Source organism: Salvelinus fontinalis, chromosome 5 (assembly GCF_029448725.1).
Source record: "Salvelinus fontinalis isolate EN_2023a chromosome 5, ASM2944872v1, whole genome shotgun sequence".
Classification (NCBI taxonomy): Eukaryota; Metazoa; Chordata; class Actinopteri; order Salmoniformes; family Salmonidae; genus Salvelinus; species Salvelinus fontinalis.
The window spans coordinates 36,712,677-36,731,742 of record NC_074669.1 but is presented as its reverse complement, the minus strand read 5'-3'; the positions used below and the strand labels follow the sequence as shown (position 1 = coordinate 36,731,742).

General features: G+C 43.2%; 1 protein-coding gene across 4 annotated transcripts in view; it reads left to right on the top strand.

The window, feature by feature from the left end:
- The window catches only part of LOC129855533 (low-density lipoprotein receptor-related protein 8-like), a 258,688-nt gene that overhangs the window by 101,911 nt on the left and 137,711 nt on the right, over positions 1 to 19,066 (top strand). The gene's annotated exons all lie outside the window — the stretch shown is intronic.

Below are 19,066 nucleotides of genomic sequence, written 5' to 3'. Positions count from 1 at the left end.
GGGTATCGCTGTCTGAATGTTTAATAATTCAATGCAGGTCAGCTCTTAGAGCTGGATGTCACTCAGATGGCCTATTGTGATCGTGTGTGTGTGTGTGTGTGTGTGTGTGTGTGTGTGTGTGTGTGTGTGTGTGTGTGTGTGTGTGTGTGTGTGTGTGTGTGTTGTGTATGTATTGTAAAGGGTGCATTTCTCACCTCTAATGAGAATTGGCTGAGCAGAATGATGTGATGTAATTTGTCCCAGGCACACCAACAACTACCTTACCTGTGATTTGGTAGAATACCCCTACACACACACACACACACACACACACACGTTACTGTAATACCTGTTACGGCAACACCTTCAACATTGTTACTGCCTGAGCTTTACTGATTTACTGGCCATTTGCAGTCAGAGAGGTTTGCCAGCCCTTCATGCAGTAGATATGGCTGACGTAAACCCTCCACACATCTTCTTCCTCCACCAAAACAATGGGCCTTATTGTCTGTAGCCTAATTACCAGGCTGTGAAGCTGACACATGCTGGCGAACAGATCTCTGTCTCTATGATCTGTTTGATCCCATTTTCAGACGCTAAACCACAATCACCACGTGTGCGTTGTGAGTTTGAGCCCTCTAGGCAAATGGCATCAGAAGACGTGGAGGGGGGGAAAATGTGTGCGGTGTACGAGAATTTTGAAAATGTTATTATGTTGTAGCCAGCAGGGCAGTTGCTGGAGATCAATTCCTATTGATTTAATTTGGATGGGAATGTGGCGATGTGGCATGGAGCTGGAGTGTGTTTGGCGTACCAAGGGAAGAGAGACGGACGCGAGGTGAAAGCTGCTGAACTGTTACTTTTAAGGCCTAATGCGATCACAGCTCAGTGCAGAGCTAGCTAGCTCCACATAATGAGACAGGCTCTAATGGCTGTGATTTCTACTGATAACACTGTAGCCTACAGTCTCTACGCCGCTCATGCGTTTGATTGAAGAATGGAATAGAGAGAGAGAGAGAGAGAGAGAGAGAGAGAGAGAGAGAGAGAGAGAGAGAGAGAGAGAGAGAGAGAGAGAGAGAGAGAGAGAGAGAGAGAGAGAGAGAGAGAGAGAGAGAGAGGAGAGAGAGGAGAGAGAGAGAGAGAGAGAGAGAGAGAGAGAGAGAGAGAGAGAGAGAGAGAGAGAGGAGAGAGGAGAGAGAGAGAGAGAGAGAGAGAGAGAGAGAGAGAGAGAGAGAGAGAGAGAGAGAGAGAGAGAGAGAGAGAGAGAGAGAGAGAGAGAGAGAGAATCTGTAGACTCACATGAAACAAGCAATTTAGATAGCATTAAAATTTTTATTACATTTTTGTGTGCCCTGCATCTCTCTTTTTCCTTTCTGGTGATTTCATTCTGGTAGTCAGTAAGCTTCTTTGTGGCCCTGCTCCCTGCCTATAAGCCCTTGCTTATGTAAGCCATGGCCGAGGAGACCCCGCTGTATGTGACAGGATTTGGGAGGTCTTGAGCTGTGACATGTCGCTGATGCACCCAGGTCCTGTCTGGGAAAAACATGGCGTCTCAGAATGAATGACATGGAGTATAACAACAGGATAAATAAGAGTTTCAGTCAAGGGCAATGCCTTCTGCCAACAATACTGATGCCAAACTGAAACCAGTTGAATTAAGGGGAAATAGTCATATTTTCGTTTTGTGGCTACCTTATCCAGCAGGTTATTGGTTGTAACGTTCCTTCCTTATTAGTCATGAGCAAATAGGAACAGGATACATACCACGGTATTACCATTTTAGTAAACAAGGGGCTGCTAAAAACACAAAAAAATTATCAGAATGTTAGCACAAACTAATAGTACATTTCAATAGAGGCTGCTAGCTAAATATGCTAAGAAGCGCAAAAAATGTATGTACAGTTACCCGTCAAAGGTTTTAGAACACCTACTCATTCAAGGGTTTTTCTTTATTTTGACTATTTCCTACATTGTAGAATAAGAGTGAAGACATCAAAACTATGAAATAACACATATGGAGTCGTGTAGTAACCAGAAAAGTGTTAATCAAATCAAAATATATTTTACATTTGAGATTCTTCAAATAGCCACCCTTTGCCTTGATGACTGCTTTGCACACTCTTGGCGTTGTCTCAACCAGCTTCATGAGTTGGTCACCTGGAATGCATTTCAATTAACAGGTGTGTCTTCTTCAAAGTTAATTTGTGGAATTTCCTTCTTAATGCGTTTGAGCCAATCAGTTGTGTTGTGACAAGGTAGGGGGGGTATACAGAAGATAGCCCTATTTGGTAAAAGACCAAGTCCATTTTATGGCAGGAACAGCTCAAATAAGCAAAGAGAAATGACAGTCCATCATTACTTTAAGTCATGAAGGACAGTCAATACAGAACATTTCAAGGACATTGAACGTTTCTTCAAGTGCAGTCGCAAAAACCATCAAGCGCTATGATGAAACTGGCTCTCATGAGGACGACCACAGGAATGGAAGACCCAGAGGATAAGTTAATTAGAGTTACCACCCTCAGAAATTGCAGCCCAAATACATGCTTTACACAGTTCAAGTAACAGACACATCTGAACATCAACTGTTCAGAGGAGACTGTGTGAATCAGGTATTCATGGGCGAATTGTTGCAAAGAAACCACTACTAAAGGACACCAATAAGAAGAAGAGACTTGCTTGGGCCAAGAAACACGAGCAATGGACATAAGACCGGTGGAAATGTGTCCTTTGGTCTGAAGTCCAAATTGTAGATTTTTTGGTTCCAACCGCTGTGTCTTTGTGATGCGCGGTGTGGGTGAACGGATGATCTCCGCATGTGTATTTCCCACTTTAAAGCATGGAGGAGGTGTTATGGTGTGGGGGTGCTTTGCTGGTGACACTGTCTGTGATTTATTTAGAATTCAAGGCACACTTGACAAGCATGGCTACCACAGCGTTCTGCAGCGATACGCCATCCCATCTGGTTTGGGCTTAGTGGGACTATCATTTGTTTTTCAACAGGACAATGACCCAACACACCTCCAGGCTGTGTAAGGGCTATTTGACCAAGAAGGAGAGTGATGGAGTGCTGCATCAGATGATCTGGCCTCCACAATCTCCCGACTTCAACCAAAGTGAGATGGTTTGGGATGAGTCGGACCACAGAGTGAAGGAAAAGCAGCGAACAAGTACTCAGCATATGTGCGAACTCATTCAAGACTGTTGGAAAAGCATTCCAGGTGAAGCTGGTTTAGAGAATGCCAAGGGTGTGCAAAGCTGTCATCAAGGCAAAGGAAGAATATCAAATATATTTTGATTTGTTTAACACTTTTTTGGTTACTACATGATTCCATATGTGCTATTTCATAGTTTTGATGTCCACTATTATTCTACAATGTAGAAAATAGTAAAAATAAAGAAAAACCCTTGAATGAGTAGGTGTTCTAAAACTTTTGACCGGTAGTGTACAAGTATTAGTCGTAGCAACCGAATATAATTTTTGGTGAGTTTGGACATTTGCAAGCGAATGTGAACGAGAGACATTGTGCAAATGAACAAAGCTCAATGCTTTGTCTGAAGGTAGAACAGTACAGACTCTGGAACAGTATGTGTGCACACCGTGTCTGTGTGGAGTCTTGAGTCGCTAGGGCAAGAGGGGGAAGTAGCTGACGGGCCGAGAACGGAGAGGACAAGACATTTGCACAAAGATAGCAGCAGTGACAGCTGTACTGTACAGATAAGTCATCCAAAGCCCTTTGACTTACCAAACACGGCAGAAAGCTAACACTATAGGATGTCTCCTCATTCATTCAGCCACTTACTTAGCTAACTTGCAAGTCATACCAAATACACAGCTGGACTCACCAGCTCCCACATTCTCCAGTTCTGCTATTTCCAACAAACACGTGACTGGCTCAACTGTTCTGGGGAACTACGGTAAGCTTCATAACGTCAAATAATGTGACAGGTGAAATGAAGAACGTAATCTGCTTTTCCTCCTAACGTATTGCACAAGTTGACTGCTGGTATCAACTTAACTGCAAATATTCAAATGTATTGAAAAAGTTTTGACGTTATTAACGGTATTGGGAAAACCATTGTGTCCTTTTTCCAAATACCCCGGTATGCGATATCTACGGTATTCCGCCCCAATCCTATTCCCATTCTACTCCACACACACCCTCTCCATTCAACATCTCGCTCTGTGTATTCTCCCCCTAAAGTGACTGCTTAACAAAAACACTCCAAATCCTCTCGGAAGTCTTGAATGACAACAGTGCGAAAGAAAGATGGAATGAAAAGAGAGGAAAAAAGTTTGAGGCGGCGTGGATGCCTGTGATTTCTAGGAGTCAGCACGCACCACGGCACAGGGGAAGGAGATAAACCTGTGTCAAGCCGCATTAGAAAGCTGTAGCGCTGACGAGCTAGCGTTAGTGGGGCTCTCTCAAAGCGCCTTACCTTCTCGCCTTCATTTTCCCTCGTGTTATCTGGGCCGGGCCTTTTGAAATACGCACCGGGCTCGCAGATAAATAAGTCTGACGGTCACCAAGATGTGTTTGTTCTGTTTTCAGTTTTTTGTTTTGTTTTTTAAGATGGATTTATTTGCCTAAAGCGCGGGCGGGAGGAAGGCGAGTTTAGGTAACACTTTAAGACCGTATTAGCATGTCTTATTAGAGAGTTGGGTGTTTTTTGCTCAGTCCAATCTTTCTCGTACACCTGGGGGATTGAATTGGTACTGTAAACACACTCAGAGAGCAAAGGCTTGGGACACTAGTCTCTCATAAAGAGGTATAGGAAGACGGTCAGCATCAACAAGCTAACTCTCATTTGAGATTGGCTCATTTGTACCCTAAGGCGTGGGTTTCATCTGTTCAGAAGGGGAAGCTCAGAAGCAGGAACTGGAGGTTCATTGTAAGTGTGGCTGGTTGAATTCTGCTCCAGGCTGAGGGGTGTTTGATGATCTCTACATCTCTCTGCAGGCGTCCGATCTCACATCTCTGGCCCTTTGTAGTCCATCCATCCATAATCTATACATCACCCTGGGACTGTATACTATTGTATAGAGGACAGGGGCTGGTGCTTTTATCCGTATTGCAGTGTTGAGGTATTTCACTGCTCTTACCACCATTTCCCTCTCATCCCTCTCATCATTCAGGAGCTAGACAGGTCTTTCATCTTCTGAACAGACCCCTTTCACACTGTGTCACTTTTCTATCCCCCGTCCCTCTTTCATACACACGCGCGCAGGCACGTAGGCAGGCAGGCACGCACACACTGGTCAGTTAATCCCTCAGTAACACTGCACTCATATTCAATCTTCCTGGGTGAAAGTTAGGCAAATCTAAACTCCTTGAGGGAAAAATAAATAAACATTGTCGTTTTTAAGTCGTTTTTATTCCGCCAGTCGATACTTGATCCACTTTACGTGTATGATCTTATTATCCATGAAGGAAATGTATCGGTTGTTTGTTTGCTTACACGTGTTACTTTCATTTGACTTTCGTTGAAGTAGTGAAAGTGCTAAAAAAATACTAATCATTAAGAATAATCATAATATTTAAGGTGATTCTACAGTGTAATGGGAATGTGGTTGAAACAAATGTAAAACCAACAAACATCCCCCCCAAAAATATCAGTCGTTGTTTTCTTGCATTGCAGTTTATGGAGTGTTGTAGCATTTAGACTTACTAAATAGAGGTTTAAGTAACATGTAATTTATCCTTTTGATTAACAGTAATGTATAATGAGTTTGTCTTTGGAATAACACGTTTAGACCTGTACACTGTTGTCCAAAGTCTTTCTTTCATTAATTCCCAGACAATTCCCAATATTTGCAAAGGTTTTATTATGAGTGAAAGGCTCTGGTTGGGCCGTGCCAGACAAAACCCAGCAGACTCTTGCTCCTTCAGGAACAGATAATTCCTCTTAAAATCATACATTCGAGTGTCCTTATTCTGGACAATCTTTTGGCCCATCTCCACCCACTACAGAGAGGCTGCTTGCGTGCCCATCTCTGCCAGTTCTTTCCCCAGGAGGGAAATGTTCTGTTCTTCGCTGGCCACGTCCCCCTCCTTATCTCTGAATCTTAATGGCCCCTCTTCTTTCACTCTCAACTTCTCCCGGAACTCCTCAAAACAGGCACTGATCTGGCTTTTGACCTGTTCTGAGTAACTCTTTGCTTTAGTGATTTCAGTTTTTTTTGCCCCTCATTCCACTTTTTTTATACCACCAATCATGTTGTTAAGGTGATCTAAAACTGTAGCTACCTCGGTCTTCAGATCTTTCTGGGCCTCTTCTACAGGTCTTTACCCTCACAAATGAATCAGATGAGCTCATCGTCCATCACACAAAAGAGCTTCCGAGATGCTCCACGTTCACAACACTCATATCCTCTCCTTTTTTTCCCTCTCTTGGCCCCTCTTTGTTCTTCCAGTTTCAGCTGGTTTGCCATATTCCTTGCAGCCTGCAGATTTGGACATTTGCCCTCAGTGCAGCGTTCAGGCTTCTTTCAATGCGTCTTTTGCAGAAGGTGTGCTGGCAGCTGAGAATCACAGGCCGGGTGAAGATCTCTGTGCAGATGGAACAGTGCAGGTGATCCGTCAGGGTTGGGAAAGATGTAGCCATACAGGAGATGAGTATGCACGTCCTCGCCGAAAGTCCAGAAAGAGAAAATAAAAACCAAAAGCTGATCTGCGTTTCTCTTATTAAAAGGGTGTGGCACTGTGAATCCCCAGCGTCATTCAGCTAAGAACAAGAAACACAATGTTGTTGTCAACATGGGGAACCGTTGTGACCGGGAAACTTACAGGTGTAGGATCTTAATTTGAGGATTTGAAATGTTTAGTCCATAATGTTGCTTGTTTTAATCTGTTAGCTGGTCAAAATGAGGCTACTTGCAAAGTGGAATACTGTTAATATAACCGTGTTTTGGTGCAGGTTTAAGGTGAATTTATGTAAATCACGAAGCACACCTGCATTTCCTGCGGCGCAGGAAAATTCTCATCAACAAAAGAGTGATCAAAGACCCTACACGTGTAGAAACTTGAACATTTTATGATTAAAATGATAACAAGCTTTATTGGCACTGCTTTCTTGCGTTGTCGCTCAGGGAGCATTGTGGCAAACAAACTTACTGAATAAAACCTTCAAGTTAAGACATTAGTTATTTATTTTTTCCAGGCCGAATTTCTTCTTTTTATCAATGTTGTCACGCCCTGGCCTTAGTATTCTTTGTTTTCTTAATTATTTTTAGTTAGGTCAGGGTGTGACATGGGGAATGTTTGTGTTTTGTCGGTTTTGGGTGGTTATATGGTAAAGGGGGTGTTGGGTGTAGTGTATGGGTTTGTGTTGAGTGAATGTGTCTAGCTGTGTCTATGGTTGAGTGTAGGTTCTAGGAAAGTCTATGGTTGCCCGAATTGGGTCTCAATTAGAGAGAGCTGGTTATTGTTGTCTCTGATTGGGAGACATATTTAAGGCAACCATAGGCACATAACATAGAATGCCCACCCAGCTCACGTCCTGACCACTTAAACACATACTAAACAAAGGAAATAAGGTAGTCAGAGGACGTAGGACGTAGACGGCGGACGTAAAGGTAAAGTAAAGGTAATGGCGGACTGAACGAAGTTATGTAGAGCACCTCAAGATAAAACATAATATTCGAAATATCTGCTAAATAGACTAAAATATTAGCACTACATAATCTGGTGAGTGATAAACCTTCAATCTGGATAATAACACAAAACAAATCCTAAGACTAGAGACATTTATCGACAAATATTACGAACACAGACAACAACCAAACATGACGGAGAATAAGACAGGGGAACCGTTTACAAAACGCAAGCGAGATTCTTCGACAGATACTGACGATTTAATATTCTCACCACCGGGAATGGTAAAGGTCGAAACTGATCTGTTAAAATCAATAAATTACAAACTGGGTTTACTTGAATTACTTAGTAAGGATATAAAAGAGTTAAAGGCAAGCCTAGAGATGAGTGATGAAAAAGCTGCGACATTGGAGAAGGAAACACACGCGCTAAAAGGGACAGTCAATAAGATTCAAACCGAAATGAATGGAATTAAAAAAGAGAACATCGTTCTGAAGGAAGCCTTACTGGAGATTCAAACTAGATCCATGAGAGAGAATTTGGTACTTACAGGTATCCAAGAAAAAGAAGGAGAAGTTCCTGAATCTATAGTTAGAGAGTTCCTCCGTACAGCGCTTCAGATTCCATGCGAAGTTGTCGACAAAATCCAACTTGAACGTGTTCACCGCTTCGGACAGAGAGGGCAGAGGTACGAACGCCCAATCGTTGCAAAATTTGCTTCATTTAAAGATAAAATAATGGTTAAAAGCCTAGGTAAAAGACTTGCTGGGACCAAAATTGGCATGAATGATCAGTTTCCGAAAGAAATTGCAGAACGGCGCAAAGTTCTGTATCCAATTTTCAAAGAAAACAGATTAAAAGCGAAACGAGTAGCTCTCGTCGTTGATAAACTATATATTGATAACCAGTTGTTCAGAGACACAAAGACTACTCCATGGTTATTTTAAAATTTACAAAATTCTCATAGACGAGGAAAATAAACACAATTCAAGCCCGGTTGCTGATTGTAACAATACAACAAAAAATATAGCTTTTTTATAAATCTTCACATATAACTAATTGAACACACAAGCACTATTTTTACACAGTGAAGATAAAAACTAAGTAAACAGAAGGCACAGTATGTGTGGATGGTATGGTTTGTGTTTATTTTATTTTTTATCTTATTTGTTATGTTTGGAAAGTTGAGTGAGTGAGTAATGAAATGGTTGCATATCCCAGAGCCAATGTATTGCTGTGAGCCGGGTATGAGAGGGCTTTCAATGTTGTTCAGATGATGGATATACTTTTATAATGAATTATACGTCTTATTTATTTATTGTCCTATCATGGAAAACTACATTTTTTTTATCTTAATAAATTATATCTAATTATTATCCTATTTTAATGGTACTGTCTATGGCCCTATACCCTAGACACCCACCTGAATGACCCAGATATTAAGGAGAAGTCCCTAACTGTTTTATGTGCTCGCTGTAAGCGGTCTATATGCAGCTAAAATGAGGTCAGAGACCAAGAGCAGCACTGCCCCCTCAAGATTCTGAGCCTGCTTGGCAGGGTTGGTCCTGCAAAGCCAAAGCCCCCTAAAGGGAGAGGAAAATATACAAGGAATTTCTCAAAGCTGCTAATGAGTACCTTGACGACCTTGTACCTAGCCGGTGGGGATTCCGGTGGGGTACCCCCACCCAGGCAGTGGCAGTGCTGGCAACACTAGCTGCAGTAACCCATGGGGAGGGGGTCACACTCGGACATTCAGAGAGGGGGTATATTATTGTGGCCCTGGTGGCACAGAATCAAGGTCGGACTGCATGGAGATGCGTGGGGACATGGTCATGACTGGTGGCCGTATTGTGGGTGTTTTTTTCAGGAATAGGGTGTACATTTGACGGCCATTATCTAGGATATGACAATGGTAAATAAATTTCAATTTTTGCTTATTTTTTTGCGCGGTCTTGCAGGCCTTCTCATGCAGCTGCAACTGCAATGGCATTTGGAAATCATGACCCATCTTGAGTTGGGCTCTGGGATGGTGCAACTGTTGAGAAAGTGAGCTTATGGTTGTGTGGGGGTAAGGGCTGAGTGTGTATGTGTGTATCCCACAACTGTTGCGAAAGAAGAAGTAAAAGAGGTAAGGTACAATAGAGGATGATCCACAGCTATATATAATACAAATCGAGGTGACGGCAATGGAAATGCATATGGCAATTGATTTACTTCAATTCGGTAAATGGAACTGTATGCTCTTTTCAAAGAATGGATCCCAGTCGGTTCAGGGCTATGGGATACAGGGGGTCGAGGGTGGTCTGCCGGGCATTGGGATGACAAGCCATCTCGAGATGAGGCCTTTTAGTGGGTGGAATAGTAGGGACCAATTGGAGGTTTACTTAGTAGAAATGCAAATATCATGGTACAACTATATAGACACTCAATCATTATGTTACTTTTTAATAGTACGTTTACAAAAATATATTCTGATTAAAAGAATGAAAGGTGTGTCTCATGGTAAGTGGTGAAATAAGTATAGCCAGTTACAATTGTAATGGCTTAGCAGATAATAAGAAAAGACGATCAGTATTTACCTGGCTAAAAGAGAAGGATTATAATATTTATTGTTTACAGGAAACCCATTCAACAGTTTTAGATGAAGTTTTGTGGAAAAAGAACTGGGTGGGCAAAATATATTTCTCCCATGGGCAAAGAAATTCAAAAGGGGTGATGATCTTAATTAACAATAATTTTGATCCAAATGTGCAAATTGTCCAAACAGATCCTCAAGGTAGATGGATTATTTTAAATATGTTATTGGACAATAAACAAATATGGCTTGTTAACCTATACGGTATGAATAATGATGATCCAAGCTTCTTTGAAAATATATATAAGAACTTATCAACTCTACAAGCAACACTAGACTCTATTATTATAATGGGAGATTTTAATACGGTCTTAAATAGCTCTATAGACCGGAAAGGAAATCACACTACAAATTATCACCCTCAGGCACTTAAGGAAATCATGAATGTCATGGATATATTGGAATTAGTGGATATATGGAGACTTAAATACCCTGATTTAGTGAGATATACATGGCGGAGGCTGAATCAAGCTAGTCGTCTTGACTACTTTCTTATTCCATTCTCTCTGGCACCAAAAGTTAAAAAAGTGTTGATAGGGGATAGAATGCGGTCGGATCATCACATAATTGGCATATATATTTCTCTTACAGAATTTCCACGTGGGCGAGGATATTGGAAATTTAATCAAAGTCTACTAGATGATAAATTGTTTAGAACTAGGACAGAAGATTTTATAACTGACTTTTTCAGACATAACATAAGTACAGCAGATCCCCTTATTGTATGGGACACTTAAGTGTGCCTTTAGAGGCCATGCAATTCAGTACTCATCTATAAAACAAAAGCAATTTAGATCAAAAGAGTCCATATTAACAAAGGAAATTGAAGGACTAACAGTACAGTTAGATAGCAATAAAAACGGTACCATAGAGGCACAGAATAATTTAGAGGAAAAACAAAAAGAAATGGAGGAACTTATTCAAGAAAGATCCAGTGTAATATATTATAAAAATAAAGCGAACTGGATGGAATATGGGGAAAAATGCACCAAATTCTTTTTCAATCTTCAATATAGAAATGCTACCAAAAAAAATGTATTAAAACTTGTGACAAATGATGGAGTCACGCATGATTCACCAAATGATATTTTGAAAGAGGAAGTAAAGTACTTTAAGAATATGTTTTCGTTTCAGGCTCCTCCATCTCCACTAACTGAAACTAATTGTATGGATTTTTTTCCTATTAATAATGTAAAATTAACATCTGAACAGAAAGACTCATGTGAAGGGCAAATTACAGAGGAGGAACTGCTTGTTGCAATTGGGGCCTTTAAAGATGGGAAAACTCCAGGGCTGGATGGCATACCAGTGGAAGTATACAAAACGTTTTTTGATATACTCAAAGGACCATTATTAACTTGTTTTAACCACTCCTATATAAATGGTAGATTATCAGACACACAACAAGAAGGTCTGATATCGTTATTACTGAAACAGGACCCAAGTGGTATATATAAAGATCCAGTCCAATTAAAAAATTGGAGACCTCTTACACTTCAGTGTTGTGATGCAAAAATCCTAGCAAAATGCTTGGCGCATAGAATAAAAAAAGTTTTGTCAGATATTATTCATCCTAATCAGACAGGTTTTTTACATGGACGATACATTGGAGATAATATAAGGCAAGTACTGGAAACAATAGAACACTATGAGATATCGGGGACACCAGGCCTGGTTTTCATAGCTGATTTTGAAAAGGCTTTTGATAAAGTACGACTGGAGTTTATATATAAATGCCTAGAATATTTCAATTTTGGGGAATCTCTTATAAAATGGGTTAAAATTATGTATAGTAACCCTAGGTGTAAAATAGTAAATAATGGCTACATCTCAGAAAGTTTTAAACTATCTAGAGGAGTAAAACAAGGTTGTCCACTATCGGCATATCTATTTATTATTGCCATCGAAATGTTAGCTGTTAAAATTAGATCAAACATTAATATTAAAGGATTAGAAATCCATGGCTTAAAAACTAAGGTGTCATTGTACGCTGATGATTCATGTTTTCTTTTAAAACCACAACTAGAGTCTCTCCAGGGCCTCATAGAGGATCTAGATACCTTTGCTATCCTCTCTGGATTAAAACCAAATTATGATAAATGTACCATATTACGTATTGGATCACTAAAAAATACACATTTTATATTGCCATGTAGTTTACCAATTAAATGGTCTGACGGAGATGTGGACATACTCGGTATAAAAATCCCAAAAGAAAGAAATGATCTCACTCCAATAAATTTTTATAGAAAGTTAGCAAAAATAGATAAGATCTTGCTACCATGGAAAGGAAAATACCTGTCTATTTGTGGAAAAATCACCCTAATTAACTCTTTAGTCATATCACAGTTTACCTATTTGCTTATGGTTTTGCCTACACCTAGTGACCTGTTTTTTAAATTATATGAACAAAAAATATTCAATTTTATTTGGAACGGCAAGCCAGATAAAATTAAAAGGGCCTATTTATATAACGAATATGAATTCGGAGGGCAGAAATTATTAAATATTAAAGCATTAGACCTCTCACTAAAGGCATCGGTCATACAAAAGTTATACTTAAATCCAAACTGGTTCTCTAGTAAACTGGTACGAATGTCTCATCCTATGTTCAAGAAGGGCCTTTTTCCCTTTATTCAGATTACACCTGCTCATTTTCGGTTGTTTGAAAAGGAAATGATCTCCAAAATATCCTTATTCTTTAAACAAGCCTTAGAAAGTTGGTTGCAATTTCAGTTTAATCCACCTGAAAGGACGGAACAAATAGTACAACAAATATTGTGGTTAAATTCAAATATAATAATTGATAAAAAAACTGTATTTATCGAAGAAATGTTTAAAAAAGGTATAATTTTTGTGAATGATATCATAAATAGGACTGGTGGAGTTATGTCACACATGCAGCTAACACAGACATATGGAAAAGTCTGCTCTACCCAAAATTACAACCAATTAATTGCAGCATTACCACAAAAATGGAAGAGGCAAGTAGAAGGGGAAAAGAGTAAGGAACTTGTATGTCGGCCCTGTATTAAAGAACAAAAATGGTTAAAGAAAAGTGTGATAAATAAAAACATATACCAATTTCATTTAAGGACCAAAAAACTAACAGCTGTGCCATACAAATTGCAAAATAGTTGGGAAGAGATTTTCGATGTACCCATTCCATGGCACATGGTTTATGAATTGATACGCAAAACAACGCCGGATTCAAAACTTCGAATTTTTCAATATAAATTACTGTACAAAATTCTTGCAACTAATAGAATGTTATATATATGGGGTATACAATCTTCCCAGCTCTGCAGATTCTGTTGTGAGGAGGCAGAGTCATTAGATCATTTATTTTGGTATTGTCCATATGTAGCTCGTTTTTGGTCACAGGTCCAGGAATGGCTGAAGAATTGCAACATTTGCCTAAAACTAACGCTACAGATAGCAATACTGGGGGATTTGAAAAGCCATAGTCAATCAATCAATAATATAATAATTATTTTGGCAAAGATGTTTATTTTTAATTTACAATCTGTAGAAGCTATGAGAATAGGAAGGTTCAGGTCTTTTGTGAAGCATCACAGCACAGTTGAGAAATGTATGGCAAATAGAAATCCGAAATGGATGATGTTGGAAGATAGATGGGAGGGGTTGGGTGGAGCTGAAGGGTGGGACTAATAACAAGATAAACAATATAGGGCATACGGGATCTGTGAAATGTGTATAGGTGCGGAGCTTTTGTGAAATAGCACAGTTACAAGTGGAAATAAAATTGGATGGACAACAGAAATAGAGGAAGGACTAAGAACAAATAAGAGAGAACTATTGTAAAGTGGACTGTGTCTGTAAGATAGGTATAAGATGTAGAAATTGAAGGTAAAAGCAGAAGTGTTTATAAGTTTACTCCAATTGGGGGATTGGTGGTAGGGTCGCGGGGAATAATAATAAAGGCATATTCTTTAAAAAAGTATGTATGTCTATATAGGTATGTGTATGTATATATGTGTATATGTATGCATACGTGTATGGATATATATATTTACCCCAAAAAATATGGGGGAATGGAAATGATGCAGACAATTACATTGGAAGCAACATTCTTTCCGCAATACTAAGCTGATCCACCCCTAAAAAAAAAAAAAAAAAAAAAAAAAAAAAGGCAACCATAGGCTTTAGCTGTTTGTGGGGAATTGTCTATGTCGAAGTGTTTTGTGTCAGCACTTATGTTTGTATAGCTTCACGGTCGTCTGTTCTGTTTGTTGTTTTGTTTTTTCCTTCTTTAAAATAAAAGAAGATGTACTTTCCACGCGCTGCGCCTTGGTCCTCTCTCAGTCCCGTTGACGATCGTGACAGAATTCCCCACCACTTATGCGGGATCAAGCAGCGTGAAAAGCGGCAACAGGAGCAGTGCAAGGAGGCATGGAAATGGGAGCGTAATCTGGACTACACTACGTGGGAGGAGATCGACAGGTGGGCGATCGACAGGTGGGCGAGTGCCGGAGCCAGCCTGGGATTCTCTGGCGCAGTGTGAGGAGGGATACCGGCGAATGGAGGCAGCACGACGACACGGTAGGAAGCCTGTGAGTCAGCCCAAAAAAATTCTTGGGGGGGGGGCTTAGAGGTTACCGGGCCGAGGGCAGGTAGGAGACCTGCGCCCACTTCCCAGGCTAACCGTGGAGAGCGGGAGTACGGGCGAACACCGTGTTACGCAGTAGAGCGCACGGTGTCTCCTGTACGTGTTCATAGCCCGGTGCGGGTTATTCTACCTCCCCGCACTGGTAGGGCTAGATTGGGCATTGAGCCAGGTGTCATGAAGCCGGCTCAACGCGTCTGGTCTCCAGTGCGTCTCCTCGGGCCGGCATACATGGCACCAGCCTTACGCATGGTGTCCCCGGTTCGCCTACATAGCCCGGTGCGGGTTATTCCACCTCCCCGCACGGGTAGGGCGACGGGGAGCATTCAACCAGGTAAGGTTGGGCAGGCTCGGTGCTCAAGGGAACCAGTACGCCTGCACGGTCCGGTATTTCCGGCGCCACCTCCCCGCCCCAGTCCAGTTCCACCAGTGCCTACACCACGCACCAGGCTTCCAGTGTGTCTCCAGAGCCCTGTTCCTCCTCCACGCACTCGTCCTATGGTGCTTGTCTCCAGCCCGGTACCACCAATTCCGGCACCACGCACCAAGCCTCCTGTGCGTCTCCAGAGTCCTGTGCATCCTGTTGCTGCTCCCCGCATTAGCCCTGAGATGCGTGTCCCCAGCCCGGTACCACCAGTTCCGGCACCACGCACTAGGCCTAATGTGCGTCCCCAGGGTCCAGTATGCCCTGTTCCTTCTCCCCGCACTAGCCTGAAGGTGCGTGTCCTTAGCCCGGTGCCTCCAGTTCCGGCACCACGCACCAGGCCTACAGTGCGCCTATTCCGGCCAGAGCCATCCGTCTCCCCAGCGCCATCTGAGCCATCCGTCTCCCCAGCACCATCTAAGCCATCCGTCTCCCCAGCGCCATCTGAGCCATCCGTCTCCCCAGCGCCATCTGAGCCATCCGTCTCCCCAGCGCCATCTGAGCCATCCGTCTGTCCCGAGCCATTAGAGCCGCCCGTCTGTCCTGAGCCGTCAGAGCCGTTAGTCAGTCAGGAGCCGCTAGAGCCATTCGTCAGTCAGGATCTGCCAGAGCCGCCAACCAGACAGGATCTGCCAGAGCCGCCAACCAGACAGGATCTGCCAGAGCCGCCAACCAGACAGGATCTGCCAGAGCCGCCAACCAGACAGGATCTGCCAGAGCCGCCAACCAGACAGGATCTGCCAGAGCCGCCAACCAGACAGGATCTGCCAGAGCCGCCAACCAGACAGGATCTGCCAGAGCCGCCAACCAGACAGGATCTGCCAGAGCCGCCAACCAGACAGGATCTGCCAGAGCCGCCAACCAGACAGGATCTGCCAGAGCCGCCAACCAGACAGGATCTGCCAGAGCCGCCAGCCAGCCATGAGCGTCCAGATCCGTCAGCCAGCCATGAGCGTCCAGATCCGTCAGCCAGCCATGAGCGTCCAGATCCGTCAGCCAGCCATGAGCGGCCAGATCAGTCAGCCAGCCATGAGCGGCCAGATCCGTCAGCCAGCCATGAGCGGCCAGATCCGTCCGCCAGCCATGAGCGGCCAGATCCGTCCGCCAGCCATGAGCGGCCAGATCCGTCCGCCAGCCATGAGCGGCCAGATCCGTCAGCCAGCCATGAGCGGCCAGATCCGTCAGCCAGCCATGAGCGGCCAGATCCGTCAGCCAGCCATGAGCAGCCAGATCCTCCAGCCAGCCATGAGCCGTACCGCCAGCATCCGCCAGAGCCGTCCAGCCAAGATCCGCCAGAGCAGTCATCCAGCCAGGATCCGTCCCTCAGTCCGGAGCTGCCGTCCCTCAGTCCGGAGCTGCCCCTTATCCTGGTGCTGCCCCTTAGTCCGGTGCTGCCCCTTAGTCCGGTGCTGCCCCTTAGTCCGGTGCTGCCCCTCAGTCCGGTGCTGCCCCTTAGTCCGGTGCTGCCCCTTAGTCCGGTGCTGCCCCTTAGTCCGGTGCTGCCCCTTAGTCCGGTGTCTAGCTGTGTCTATGGTTGAGTGTAGGTTCTAGGAAAGTCTATGGTTGCCTGAATTGGGTCTCAATTAGAGACAGATGGTTATTGTTGTCTCTGATTGGGAGCCATATTTAAGGCAACCATAGGCTTTAGCTGTTTGTGGGGAATTGTCTATGTCGAAGTGTTTTGTGTCAGCACTTATGTTTGTATAGCTTCACGGTCGTCTGTTCTGTTTGTTGTTTTGTTTTTTCCTTCTTTAAAATAAAAGAAGATGTACTTTCCACGCGCTGCGCCTTGGTCCTCTCTCAGTCCCGTTGACGATCGTGACAAATGTCAATTATGGCTTTTTGCTTTTGAAGCTCTTCTCCATGGCCTTCCAAGTCTGGGTTTCTATTGACCCAGGTTTCTTTGACAAAAGCAATGTAAAAAAAACAACAACATTGCGACGTGTATTGGAAATGACAGCTATAGGAGAAATTTTCAAAATTTAAACCTTTTTTTTCACCCCAATTTCGTGGTATCCAATTGGTGGTAGTTACCGTCTTGTCTCATCGCTGCAACTCCCGTACGGACTCGTGAGAGGCGAAGTTCGAGAGCCATGCATCCTCCGAAACATAACCCAACCAAGCCGCACTGCTTCTTGACACAATGCACATCCAACCCGGTAGCCAGCCACACCAATGTGTCGGAGGAAACACCGTACACCTAGCGACCTGGTCAGCGTGCACTGCGCACGGCCCGCCACAGGAGTGGCTAGTGCGCGATGAGACAAGGATATCCCTGCCGGCCAAACCCTCCCTAACTCGGACGACGCTGGGCCAATTGCGCGCTACCCCATGGGCCTCTCGGTCGCGACCGGCTGCGACAGAGCCTGGGCTCAAACCCAGAATCTCTGGTGGCACAGCTAGCTAGCACCGCGATGCAGTGCCTTAGACCACTATGCCACCCGGGAGGCTGAAATGTTCATTTTTACCGTTTTTTCCCCTTCTAATTTTCTTTATTGCGTCAAATTATGATGGAAACTGTGTTTTCGAATAAATTATGATTCCTGTCAACAAAACAAAGGAGATGATTGTGGACTTCAGGAAACAGCAGAGGGAGCACCCCCCCCCTATCCACATCGACAGGACAGTAGTAGGGAAGGTAGAAAGTCTTAAGTTCATTGGCGTACACATCATGGACAAGCTGAAATGGTCCACCCACACAGACAGTGTGGTGAAGAAGGCGCAACAGCGCCTCTTCAACCTCAAGAGGCTGAAGAAATTTGTCTTGTCACCAAAAACACTCACAAACTTTTACAGATGCACAATCGAGAGCATCCTGTCGGGCTGTATTACCGCCTGGTACAGCAACTGCTCTGCCCACAAGCCTTAGGCTTTCCAGGGGGTAGCGAGGTCTGCACAACGCATCACCGGGGGCAAACTACCTGCCCTCCAGGACACCTACACCACCCGATGTCACAGGAAGGCCGAAAAGATCATCAAGAACAACAGCCACCAAAAGCCACTGCCTGTTCACCCCGCTATCATCCAGAAGGCGAGGTCAGTACAGGTGCATCAAAGCTGGGACCGAGAGACTGAAAAAACGTTTCAATGCCATCAGACTGTTAAACAGCCGTCACTAACATTGAGTGGCTGCTGCCAACATACTGACTCAAATCTCTTGCCACTTTAATAATTTCAAATTGGATGTAATTAGTGTGTCACTTTAAACAATGCCACTTTATATAATATTTACATACCCTACATTACTCATCTCATATGTATACACTGTACTCTATACCATATACTGCATCTTGCCTATACTGTTCTGTACCATCACTCATTCATATATTTTTATATACATATTCGTATTCATTCCTTTACACTATTGTGTATAAAGCAGTTGTTATGAAATTGTTAGATTACTTGTTAAATATTACTGCACGGTCGGAACTAGAAGCACAAGCATTTCGCTACACTCGCATTAACATCTGCTAACCATGTGTATGTGACAAATAACATTTAATTTAATTTGATTAGTCAGTTGCACAACTGATAGCATTCATCTGAAATGTGTCTTTCGCATTCAACCCGACCCCTCTGAATCAGAAAGGTGGATTGTGTGAGTACGACCTCACTGAGAGAGAAAGTAAAGAAAGGCTGCCCTTAAAGCATACTCAACCTAGTTTAACTCTTGGCAAATTAATTGGATTTTCGTTTTATCAAAAGGGAGTGGCTCTGTTTATGCCACATCTTAAGACGCCGGACAGATCCTTCCATCTGGTAATGGCCCTGGCTCGTCGTATCACACAGTGAGCACATAAAGGATT